The following is a 13971-nucleotide window of genomic DNA, read 5'->3' on the forward strand; positions in this document are numbered from 1 at the left end:
ACTACTACTACTACTACTACTACTACTACTACTACTACTACTATTACTACTATACTATTATTACTATTACTACTATACTATTATTACTATTACTACTATTCAATCTTCCTGAGTTCCTACATGGGCCCTACTACGCTAGGGTACCTGAGATGTCTAATGTCGGTGAGTTACTACTACTACTACTACTACTACTATTACTATTACTACTATTATTATTACTATTACTACTGCTATTATTACTATTACTACTATTATTACTACTACTATACTATTATTACTATTACTACTATTCAATCCTCCTGAGTTCCTACATGGACCCTACTACGCTAGATGTAGTAGGGTCCATGATGTCTAATGTCGGTGAGTTACTACTACTACTACTGCTATTATTACTATTACTACTGATATTACTATTACTACTATTATTATTACTACTACTACTGCTATTATTACCATTACTACTATTCAATCCTCCGGAGTTCCTACATGGACCCTACTATGCTAGGGTACCTGAGATGAGTAATGTTAGTGAGTTACTACTACTACTACTACTACTACTACTACTACTACTACTACTACTACTACTACTACTACTACTACTACTACTACTACTAATACTACTATGCTAGAGTGCCAGAGATGAGTAATGTTATTGAGTTACTACTACTACTACTACTACTACTACTACTACTACTACTACTACTAATACTACTATGCTAGAGTGCCAGAGATGAGTAGGTTAGTTTTATTGCGACCGCCGGGAGCATTTACTATGAAAACCTTGAAGTTCAGTGAGTCAGTCAGTCAGTACATATCAACTCTTCACTATGTACTGCTCTTTTCTTGAATATGTCCTGCAAATGCAGGTTTCTTTCATTGTTTTTCCTTTAATTTTATCATGGAGAATGGAGCTTATTTTAGCAGAAACCCGATAAATGTCCAGAAACCACTCCATTCCCGGTGAAAAGCACAATCCACCTTCATAGTCAGAGGAGGTCATACAAATAGCTGATCTACATGCTCAATGTTCTGCAAATCCAATGGAAATCTACTGACGTTTTGATAAGTCACATCTACTGTATGTGTATGTATAGTCAGTCATAAGTCATCTACTGTATGTGTATGTATAGTCAGTCATAAGTCATCTACTGTATGTGTATGTATATCTACAGTCATGCATCAACATGCTTCATCTTCTTGTCCAAACAGCGTTGAAGAATGGCTCAGGGTATCTATAGTTATAGGGTTATCTATAGTCAGGGTTATCTATAATCAGGGTTATCTATAATCAGGGTTATCTATAATCAGGGTTATCTATATTCAGGCTGATCTATAATCAGGGTCATCTATATTCAGGGTCATCTATAATCAGGGTTATCTATATTCAGGGTTATCTATAATCAGGGTTATCTATATTCAGGGTCATCTATAATCAGGGTTATCTATAATCAGTCATGCAACAAACATGCTTCAAGTCCTTGTCCAAACAGCATTGAAGGATGGCTCAGAATGAAGGAAGGCTCAGAATGAAGGAAGGCTCAGAATGAAGGATGGCTCAGGGTGAAAGAAAGGAATCCTTCTTTAATTTCTAACGTTTATTCTAAGAAGCCTTCAGGGAGAGACCAGGTCACATGACACCCCGTCTACCCAGCATGCACCAGTGTGGTGGAGGTTTAAGGGTCCATGGGTGTCGGGTTGCACCCGGAGGGGAGGCGGAGACAACGGGACAAAAGACCACAAAACGTTTTACTTTTCTTCAAAAGAAAAGGGAAACTTCAAAGAAAAGCAATCCTTCACATGCAGGCCAGGAAACCTGAGATCACATTATTTATAGGATGGAAGGAAATAAGTCACTAATAGATGCTCTTTAAATATCATGAAGCTCCATGTAAACCATAGATAGATAGATATATAGATACCTTTATTATCCCAAGGGAAATAACCATATCCCATACTCAAATAACCATACAGAAATAAATCACTAATGCTCTTTAAAAGCTCCATGTAAACCAAACCATACGGAAACCTTTAAATATCACCAAACCCTCCACTATACTATATTGGTTCCTAGTGTTACACTTTACACTTCATGCAGGATAAACAACAAACAGTCTTTAAAATAACTTCATTGATTCATGAAGAAGAACAATAAGTTGAAATGTTCAACCATTGGATGAATCAATGACCAATCAATGAATCAATGACCAATCAATGAATCAATGACCAATCAATCAATCAATGACCAATCAATCTATCAATCAATATATGAATCAATGACCAATCAATGGAGACCTCCAACCACCTGCTGGTCTCTCACAGCAGGAGAGTTCACACATTCACGCACACGCACACACACACACACACACACCCACACACACACACACACACACGCGCGCACACACACACGCGCGCACACACACATGCACGCACACACGCGCACACACACACACGCGCACACACACGCGCACACACATAGGAGCATTTTCCACCAAAAGAACCTTGATTCCAGAACCAGTGCCGGTTAAACTTTCTTGGAAACCTTGGTTGGTTCTTGCAAACCGGCTTGCGTTTCCACCAGATTGAACCACATTGAACCACATTGAACCACATTGAACCACATTGAACCAGATTGAACCACATTGAACCACATTGAACCACATTGAACCAGATTGAACCACATTGAACCACATTGAACCACATTGAACCAAGGATTTTGTGGTTCCCGTTCGGAACCAACTTTTACGGTTCAGAACCAACTGGGTTCTCTGTGGAAAAGCTCACCTCTGGTTCATCCCATAGGCTGTAAAGAACCTCTGGTTCATCCCATAGGCTGTAAAGAACCTCTGGTTCATCCCATAGGCTGTAAAGAACCTCTGGTTCATCCCATAGGCGGGAGAAACAACCCAAAACGGTTATTTGCCGGTGGAAAAGCCCCTTTTCTGTTGTGAAACACACACGCACACGCACACGCACACACACACACACACACACACACACACACACACACACACACACACACACAGTCTGGCTTCCTACGATCAGCTTACCGTACACTGTTAATGAATAATGGATCTCTTTCACACACTCACACACACTCTCACACTCACACACACACACACACACACACACACACACACACACACACACACACACACACACACACACACACACACACACACACACACACAGAGAGAGTCAGTTCATTAGCAGACGTCAGTCACAGTGAGAGACTGGGCTTTTCCTCCGCAGCCAGATCGTGCGGTCGTCTCCACAGCATCGTGCGGTCGGCTCTGTTTGTTCCAGCCTGTTAGAGTCGTTGTTGGAATCACGTTTCTGGATTCGCTGACGCCAAGACTTCATCTCTCTGCAGGCTCTGACAACGTTCTGACTGTAGCTATCAACATACTGACTGTAGCTATTTAGTAATTGTACTGTAGCTATCTACCATCAACATACTGACTGTAGCTAGCTACCATCAACATAACAACATACTGACTGTAGCTAGCTACCATCAACATAACAACATACTGACTGTAGCTAGCTACCATCAACATAACAACATACTGACTGTAGCTAGCTACCATCAACATACTGACTGTAGCTATCTACCATCAACATACTGACTGTAGCTATCTTCCATCAACATAACAACATACTGACTGTAGCTATCTACCATCAACATACTGTCTGTAGCTAGCTACCATCAACATAACAACATACTGACTGTAGCTATCTACCATCAACATACTGACTGTAGCTATCTTCCATCAACATAACAACATACTGACTGTAGCTATCTACCATCAACATACTGACTGTAGCTATCTTCCATCAACATAACAACATACTGACTGTAGCTATCTACCATCAACATACTGACTGTAGCTAGCTACCATCAACATAACAACATACTGACTGTAGCTAGCTACCATCAACATACTGACTGTAGCTAGCTACCATCAACATAACAACATACTGACTGTAGCTAGCTACCATCAACATACTGACTGTAGCTAGCTACCATCAACATAACAACATACTGACTGTAGCTAGCTACCATCAACATACTGACTGTAGCTAGCTACCATCAACATAACAACATACTGACTGTAGCTATCTTCCATCAACATAACAACATACTGACTGTAGCTATCTACCATCAACATAACAACATACCGACTGTAGCTATCTACCATCAACATACTGACTGTAGCTAGCTACCATCAACATAACAACATACTGACTGTAGCTAGCTACCATCAACATAACAACATACTGACTGTAGCTATCTACCATCAACATAACAACATTCTGACTGTAGCTATCTAGGGGGTCCTCAGAGTTACTACAGGGGGTCCTCCAAATCTTTGTGTGATAGAAACTTTTTTTTCTAATTTTTTATATTAACCACTTGCAGTGTTGTACCCGAACGCGTTCAATGAACGATCGTTCACGCACACGTTCATATTTTGGGAGAACGTGAACTGAACGTTCTTTGTTTCCGCTTGGTGAACGCTATTGTCGAACGTGTTCATTCTGACGTCCATGAACGGCGCTCGTTCTCTCGTTCGGTCCGCGGTCTTCTATCCTCGCGTCTTTCTTTTCATTCACATTTCACATTATGCTCCAAATAACACCCGCAGCTGCAGAAGACCCCACAAAAGTTGATATGTGAGCAGACTGAGGCACGCCTTGGTGCGGTCTGCCTGGGTGCTTCTCTTCTTCCTTGTTACGTCTCGCAATTTGCAACGCAAGTAAAGCCTGACTACTTCACTGTGTTGCATGCCGAAAATAGTTGATCTGCAAGCTCACAACGCGTCGCATCCACAAGACAATGTGAGCTTGTAGATCAGCTATTTTAACCAATGCTTAAACATGCAGATGGGCGCGACGTTTAGAAACCTGACTTCACAATAAGCCCCTTTTCCACTGCAGCTTTAGCACCACACCACACCGCACCGCACCGCACCGCACCGCACCACACCAAAATATCTACATTTTCCATTATTGGTAAGAAACAAATTGACCCTTAACAGTTTGACTGCCACGGGAGGTATATACCGCCCGCCACTTCCTGCGCAATCTTGCCAATTAAAAAGTTAGGAGGTATATACCGCCCGACCCTTTTTTTTCATATTACAGTAGTACAGTGTTGGATCTATGCGGTAACCAAGATACAGCCCTTTTGGACGATGGGACGGTTGTCATGCATGACAATTCAGTGGCGTCAGTTCAGAACAAGCTAAGGTATGGCAACATGACTGGTGTCTGGTGAAGACACCAGTCATGTTGCCATACCTTAGCAACAGGCACGATGAAAAGTACATTTTTATTATTTCCCCCTGTCAAGGTATGGCAGCTGCATACCCCTGCCATACCCAATTGACGCCCCTGCATGACATCACACGCTCATGTTACCAAATTCAAGCATGCTGATTGGCCGGTTCCCCCCAGACACAAGGGTCTACTCTAGAGGCCCATTATACAAACAACAAGAGTGACTTTACGTAACCGGACACACAGCAATCAGAGGGAGAGAGAGATATATTGAGAGAAAGAGCGAGAATCAGAAGCAGCAGAGAATTTAGTTATAAAATCATAGAATCATGCCCCGCATCCCGTGGTCTCTCCCCGCGCCGGGTCAGCGGAGTGGCGACATGTCGGAATGGAGAGCGACACCCCCCCGCGCCATGCCCCGTGGACAGTCTGACTCTGGACACCAAGCCCGCAGTCAACGGCGGTGGCCGGCGCTCTTCCACGATCGGTTCATCAGCGACTAGCGAGGGCCTCTGCTGCTACATCCACTGCCTCGATTTTGGATCTGGCGGCGAGAAGAGCTCCTAACGGGCGATCGGTTCATCGAAGGCCTCGGCTGGTAGGATCCACGGCCTCGATTTTGGATCTGGCGGCCAGAAGGCAGAGCACCGATTGCTGCCGTTTCTCCCCGCACCCTGTAGGATGCACTGCGAACCCGGTAAGCGTTACAAAGTTTGTTCTCTACGATTCACTTTGTTCTTTACGTCTGTCTTTCAATGTTATATGAGCTCAGTGCTGAGTTCTACCTGTAACGCACGTATACGGCGTCTGCTGTCGGAAAATAAAAGGCAGGGGCAGGTAGGATTAGCCCGAATAGTAGCTGATCGTATGCCCTCAAAAAAAGTCTAGAACACACACCACTGTATGAGATGCATAAAGTGTGTTCCTGTGGAAATGAGCCATGAATCTGTAGGTCTACTTCTTTCTAATGCAAGCTTGTAATACATTCTTCAATCAATCAATAAGCCTGACCTGCTATTGTTTTTTTTCCACGTGGGGTGCATTTGGTAATATACAATTCAATTCAAAGGAGCTTTATTGGCATGAGAAAACATACGTTTACATTGCCAAAGCAAGTATCACAAATACAATAAAAAAAACAGTTGAAAATATACATTTGGAGGGGGTACAGCATTGTTCAAACAGAGCTATGTCGCATTGTGTCATTTTATATATATACAGGGTACAAATAGCAGCATTATTTTCCTCATAGTACATAAAGGTATCAGCTCTGTTTCATACTGTATGTGCAGTAGGTCTAGATGTCAATCCATGGTTTGTGGTGTATGAAGTTCCTCCAACTTCTTCCAGTAAGAATACATTTCTTTATAGTTTAGTTTTTATTGTGTGTGTATACCTAGATAGATAGTTTAGTAATACAATCTGTGTGTGTGTGTGTGTGTGTGTGTGTGTGTGTGTGTGTGTGTGTGTGTGTGTGTGTGTGTGTGTCTACAAGCACACAACGCCTCGCACCGCGAGGCGTTGTGTGCTTGTAGATCTGCTGTTTTCACTACTTTTGTGCGACAGCCTTTGCTAAAGAACATACAAATTATACAGAAGCACGATCATTTAGTATTTTTTATTTATTTCTATCATATACAGGGCCCGTGGAGTCTGACTGGATGGAGGAAGGATGGGAGCCCGATCTGCAACCAGACCAATGACAACGCAGAGGACAGTATGATGGCGGAGATAGCGAGAGCGGAGGAGTCAGGCATAGGTCATACACACTGTAGGTTCGCTGCCTGGACCAATGTCACTCTAGGGGAGCTGAAGAACTTTCTGGGACTTCTCTTCCTCACAGCTATCGTTCACAAGCCGGAGAGCCATGCACTGGTCAAAAAACATTGCCATGCCGACGCTGTACTTTCCCAGAACAATGGCAAGGAACAGGTACCAGGCCATTTTGAGGTACCTGAGGTGCACGCACGCACGCGTGCGCACACACACACACACACACACACACACACACACACACACACACACACACACACACACACACACACACACACACACACACACACACACACACACACACACACACACACACACACACACACACAGTGAACAGTACCATCTTTGACCTTGATTTGTGGTGCCTTTGACTCCTGAATGTTGGCTTGTTGAATGCCTTTTTTGAGAATACAGTACTTTATTTTGACTTTTATATTATTTTATTTATTCTTTACTTGCTGCCCATTTATTTTATTTTACTTTTATCCAGTTATATTTTATTTTTGTGAAGTCATATTTGTGATTTTTTTTTTGGAAATATTTGTAAATATTGTTGAACATAAATATGTTCATGCTGGATGTGTGAGGTACTCACCAGGGTTAGGGTTCGATGTTGCCATAAAATAAAAGGTTGACATCGCTTTTCTGACTTTTTGTCTTCCTGACCTTTTAGACCAGGTAAAAACACAGTGAATTCACAGTGCATAGTTCTATCAAAATGTAAGGCAATTTCCACCTTCTGAGTCATTTCATACTTTTTCACTTTGCCCCCTTGAAACTAGACGATGGTACAATATTTGTTTCACTTTCTTTGCATAAAATGAAAGTATGCATGCTATTCTTTCTGTCAAGGGTACTTGTGTTCCGTTACCATTTACCAATTTGTTGCTATGGCTTCCTAAAGTTTTTTTTCTTTGAACTCAAATATCTCAGAATCTAGATTTCTGAGGTTATTGACTGGTTTGCGCAGTGTGCACTCTCGAGCACCTATCTCCAAAACCGCTCACCGAAATCACTCCAAATTTTTTTTAGTAAAAAAAAAAATCCTCTTTTACCAAATCTCCCATTTTTGTTCCGATATTCACATCGCATCATTTTCAATTTATTCTCTGGAATGGGGGCAGAAATGAATGGGCCTTGATGGTGGCATTGGCCGGGGGAGGGGGGTGGGGGGGTCTGGCAGTCAAAGTGTTAATTGTGATTATTATACAATATAAATTTGTATTACAACTATCCTAAATTATAATACACTATAATGGATTATAACTGTGATTATAATACACTAGGCTTATAAAGTATTAATGTATTACTATGATAATTATAATACACAATAACAGATTATGATAGTGGTTATAACACAATAGAATTTATTATTGTGTATTGCAATTATATCCTGCTGGTCTAAATGAAAAGTCAGTGAGTGATCAGTCATTATGAGGGTGCAGGAAGACTGGGCACTAGTGGTGGGCACCTAAATTATTGTGGGCACTTCAATGTTAAAGTTGGATGAAATACAGTAATTGCTGTCTGTGGTTCTATTTGGGCTGTGTCACTAATTATGACAAATAATAGCTTGCAGCAACGTAAAAAACAAAAAAACAAAAAACATTTGAATAGCCAAAAGTATAAAAATATTATGGTTAAAAAAGAACTAAAAAGAACTAAGTTAGTTCATTTTGGGGAACCATGAACTTTAGTTCAAAATGTAGAATTATGAACTTGAACTTGAACTAGTTCATTTTGAAAGTGAACTTTCCCAACACTGACCACTTGAACGCTAACATCCATATTCTGAGAACTTTAGCCAAAAATAGCAGATCTACAAGCTCACAACGCCTCGCAGGGCAAAGAGCTTTGGTGTAGAGGGGAAAAAGAACAGACTAAGTACAGAGTGAAAGGTCAATTTATTAAGTATTGACGGTTCAAGTGGTTAAATATCTGAAAACACAAATTGACATGAATCCAAAATTCACTGACGATTGTGCTGTCAAACGATGAAACTAAATGGAATCTATGAACAGGTTGTGGGGGTCCCTGCTTCATCTCTCTCTCAACTAAGGGGTCCTTGTTCTGAAAATGTTGAAGACCCCTGCTGTACTACATTTCTATTGTATTGACTGTACTTGTACTGTTCTCCATTTTGATCTAATAAAATAATGATAATCAATGAAATGTCCCTGGACGTGTTTAGCAAGCACAACACAAGTTAAAACATCAAACACAGATTAATTTAATTAACTCATTAATTAAATAAATAAAACATGATATAGAATATAATTAAAATGCTTTATTGATCCCTGGGGGCAGATTTAAAAGCACAGCTGTTCTCTGTTCTCTTCAGCAAAGCAGAACATTTTACTGTATTATTGTTATTCTTCTTCAAGTCATTTAATGCATAAATTAATTCACACCGGGAGGCATCAGAGGACGCGTGAAGGTCCTTTGGAACATGTTTTATATAATAATAATAATAATAATAAGGGTAATAAGGGTAACAATTATTATTACCCTAATAAGTTATAAATAAATAAATTATAATTATATTCTCCCGAATGGTATATTCCCAGGTTCTGCAGGTCAGCTGCACAGGTGCAATGCATTATTGTTAAGTGTGGCACGTTTACTAACATGCCAAGTTTAGCTGCACTTGAACAACCGTTCCAGGCTGCCATATCCAGCCCAAGAAACCGTAGAAAACGGGGGGGAAAAATGTACTTCTTAAAATGAACGTATCATGCCTGTTGCTAAGGTATGGCAACATGACTGGTGTCTTGCATGCAAGACACCAGTCATGTTGCCATACCTTAGCTTTTTCTGAACTGACGCCACTGCTCTCCTCTACACATCGTTGAGGGAAAGGAAACTGGTGTCTCTGGAGTCTGGACTTTTAGTTTATTAGGGCCCGAGCACACACAGTGTGTGAGGACCCTATTGTATTTGCAAAGATTATTATTCTTCCGCCGAATGAATCGTGTTTTTGAGCCGCAAAACGTACTCCAAAAGTTGCGCAACTTTGCACACACATCACAAGTGGCGAAAAATTTCGTATTTAAAAAAAAAAAAAAGGGGGCGTGGCATAATGGCTCAATAGCGCCCCCTACAAAACTTCGTGCCTCAAGCCCCACCATACGGTTTCACCCACAAGTACGAAAATCGGTACACATCTGTATCGTGTCCAGACTCACAAAAAAGTCTCTCGGCGCCACGTCCGAAACCAAACAGGTAGTCAGCCATTTTGACTAATTAGTGGCGTTTTGGTGTATTTTTGACCGTTTTCACTTGTCACACTTTAACGAACTCCTCCTAGGGGGTTAATCGGATCAACTTCAAGTTCGCTCGGCATACTCAAGACACCTTAACGATAAAAAGTTATCAAAATCGTGAGTTTTCGTAAAACGGCGTGCCCGTGGCGAAGCATCAAACTTCCTTCACCAAACAGGAAGTAACCCCTCTTCTGATTGGTCCATACTTGATTGTTCCTTTTTTTGGCTGTTACTCATCAACCGTTTATCGTACAGAGTTGTGACTGGTATCATATGACTTGACTAAGTGTCCTTCACCTTAATTGGTTTAACTAAGCCCCGCCCCCTCTTCTGATTGGCCGAAACTTGATTGTTCCTTTTTTGGCTGTTACTCATCAACCGTTTATCGTACAGAGTTGTGGCTGGTCATATGACTTGATTAAGAGTCCTTAACCTTAATTGGCGCTTCCTTCGCCAAACAGGAAGTGCCCTTCACCAAACAGGAAGTGCCTCTATAACTTATGAACCGTTTGTTGTACAGACTCGCGGCTGGTGTCATAACTTTTTTTTCTCAACATTTTTTTTTCTCAAAATATTTTTTTTCTCAAAATTCTTTTTTTTCTCAATTTTTTTTTTCTCAAATTTTTTTTTCTCAAAAATTGTTTTTTTCTCAAAAAAAAATTTTTCTCAAAAAAATTTTTTTTCTCAATTTTTTTTTCTCATTTTTTTTTCTCAATTTTTTTTTCTCAAATTTTTTTTTCTCAAATTTTTTTTCTCAATTTTTTTGTCTTAAATTTTTTTTTTTCTCAAAAAATTTTTTTTGAGAAAAACTTTAAAATATCGTTAGAGTGCGACCCGTGATAACAACCAAAAATGCGCCAAAACGCCACTAATTAGTCAAAATGGCTGACTTCCTGTTTGGTTTCTGATTGGCTGCTGGCCTTGTGACGTGGGTAGAGCTGCGAGGGCCCGGTCATCGCTGCTTGCAGCTTTAATTTATTTATTTATTTGTTCCTATGGATTGAGCTTCACTTCCTGGACGGGACGAGGAAAAGCAGATCCAAGCAGAGGAACACATGTCTAGGTGTAAATATAAGTCTTTAACCTGATAGCACATCTAAGATCACAAACTCACTGTAATATTAAACTGATGACGGGTTGAAAACCTAAAAAAAAAACCTTTGTTCCATAATAATAACCTAAATATCTCACTGAACTGAAATAATAACCTTTAAATATAACATAACATAATAACCTAAATATCTCACTGAACTGAAAGTACTTCTGGAATTCTCACCGGGCTTCAGAACATCTCAGTCGCCAAGTAGACTCTGGCAAATACTGTGGCATGGTCATGTTGGATGGACCTCCAAAAGGTGTTTGACGCCGTAAACCATCCCACACTGCTGAATAAACTACATATATACTGTAGATACCTTTATTGTCCCAAGGGGGGAAATCAGTTGCCCAGAGGCAGCACAGCAGTTTTAAAGATGGGGCGCCATGATTTTCCCCTCTATAAAACATCATTATCTACTATTATGATTATACTCTGAGGAAGAATTTTTCCAAAAAGGTGTACAGAAAGAGTTAAAATTATGTTTTTATGTGGCCACACCCACCAGTTCATTGGTATGCGTGGTTGTCATGGTGGGTGGTGACCCAGCTGAAGTTGGCCACACCCACATGTGTTGGGTGAATGGTAATTATGGGGAGGGGTTGATTCTAACTAAAAACCCAAATACAAAGAGAATACATAATTGCTCATAACAACCACTAGGCACATGGACACTAGAAAAAGTACAAAACTATGGCACCGCCTCTTTAAGGTTTACAAAGTTAAGCTCTTGGGTTTCTTAGTGCCAGATAGAAGTTCCTGTTCTTCAGGAACCATAGCATTATAACTTTAAGGTCACTTAAAGGAGGAACTATTCAGTCATTAAATATAACTTTAAGATCACTTAAAGGAGGAACTATTCAGTCATAAAATATAACTTTAAGGTTACTTAAAGGAGGAACTATTCAGTCATTAAATATAACTTTAAGATCACTTAAAGGAGGAACTATTCAGTCATTAAATATAACTTTAAGGTCACTTAAAGGTCACTTAAAGGAGGAACTATTCTGTCATTAAATATAACTTTAAGATCACTTAAAGGAGGAACTATTCAGTCATTAAATATAACTTTAAGGTCACTTAAAGGTCACTTAAAGGAGGAACTATTCTGTCATTAAATATTCAAATATAACTTTAAGGTCACTTAAAGGAGGAACTATTCAGTCATTAAATATAACTTTAAGATCACTTAAAGGAGGAACTATTCAGTCATTAAATATAACTTTAAGGTCACTTAAAGGTCACTTAAAGGAGGAACTATTCTGTCATTAAATATTCAAATATAACTTTAAGGTCACTTAAAGGAGGAACTATTCTGTCATTAAATATTTAAATATAACTTTAAGGTCACTTAAAGGAGGAACTATTCTGTCATTAAATATTTAAATATAACTTTAAGGTCACTTAAAGGAGGAACTATTCTGTCATTAAATATTCAAATATAACTCTAAGGTCACTTAAAGGAGGAACTATTCTGTCATTAAATATTTAAATATAACTTTAAGGTCACTTAAAGGTCACTTAAAGGAGGAACTATTCAGTCATTAAATATAACTTTAAGATCACTTAAAGGAGGAACTATTCAGTCATTAAATATAACTTTAAGATCACTTAAAGGAGGAACTATTCAGTCATTATAACTTTAAGGTCACTTAAAGGAGGAACTATTCAGCCATTAAATATTTAAATATAACTTTAAGGTCACTTAAAGGAGGAACTATTCAGTCATTAAATATTTAAATATAACTTTAAGGTCACTTAAAGGGGGCGTGACACGGCCAAAACAGCTAATTATGGCTATCAAATTAGCCAATTTTTTTAATGATGTCATGTACCCCCATGTTAAATTACCCAATCAAATTAATTTATTGTAGTTACTGTACTGAAAGTAGTACTTTCTGTACAGTAACGGCAATACATTAATTTGATTGGGCTAATATGGGGGAGGGGCGGAGACTCGCGGAGTCGAGTATCCATATCATTATCTTTTGAAACTGCCCCAAAAAAAGCTGTCCGAGGCGTGTTTCCGACTTTCTAAACCAACTTTAAAACTATCAGTTCTAGGGGTAAAAATTATACACCATTCACCATTAGACCGGTAAAAAATTACATGTCTTCTCCAAAAAAGGGTCACGAGGGTCAACACGCTTCTCCCCGTCTAAGGGACGGTTTTGTCGGCCATACCCTGCTGTGTCTTCCGCTAAACCTGACTGGAGGACCTGGCCGGGACGCGAGTTTCTAAATTCTAGGCGCACTGGGGGAAAACCGCGCCCGCACTCATTTTTGAAGCTTGTGATTGGCTGAACTGGAGGTAGGGAGGCGAGTTTCTAAACTCTAGGCGCACTGGGGGAAACACCGGAGCAAGCTTAGAACGAGCGTCCAGCTATCTCCTCCTCCTCGGCAGCTTTGAGCCCTTTTAGCAGACATATGTCATGCTGTTTCAGAGGACTGAGGTCCGTGGCTCATACACTCTGTGTGTGTAGCCTGTGTGTGTGTGTGTACACACACAATAGCTCTCGCAAATAGCCGTGCGGTGCAGCGCTAGCCACGCTACACGCTAAC

At 40.1% G+C, this 13971-nt stretch overlaps 1 protein-coding gene across 1 annotated transcript in view; it reads left to right on the forward strand.

The window, feature by feature from the left end:
- Nucleotides 1-13971, forward strand: part of LOC308296723 (cadherin-11-like) — a gene marked incomplete at both ends in the record, with an annotated part of 101956 nt that overhangs the window by 16371 nt on the left and 71614 nt on the right.

This window comes from Nannobrachium achirus, assembly GCF_963921795.1.
Source record: "Nannobrachium achirus genome assembly, chromosome: 13".
NCBI classification, from domain to species: domain Eukaryota; kingdom Metazoa; phylum Chordata; class Actinopteri; order Myctophiformes; family Myctophidae; genus Nannobrachium; species Nannobrachium achirus.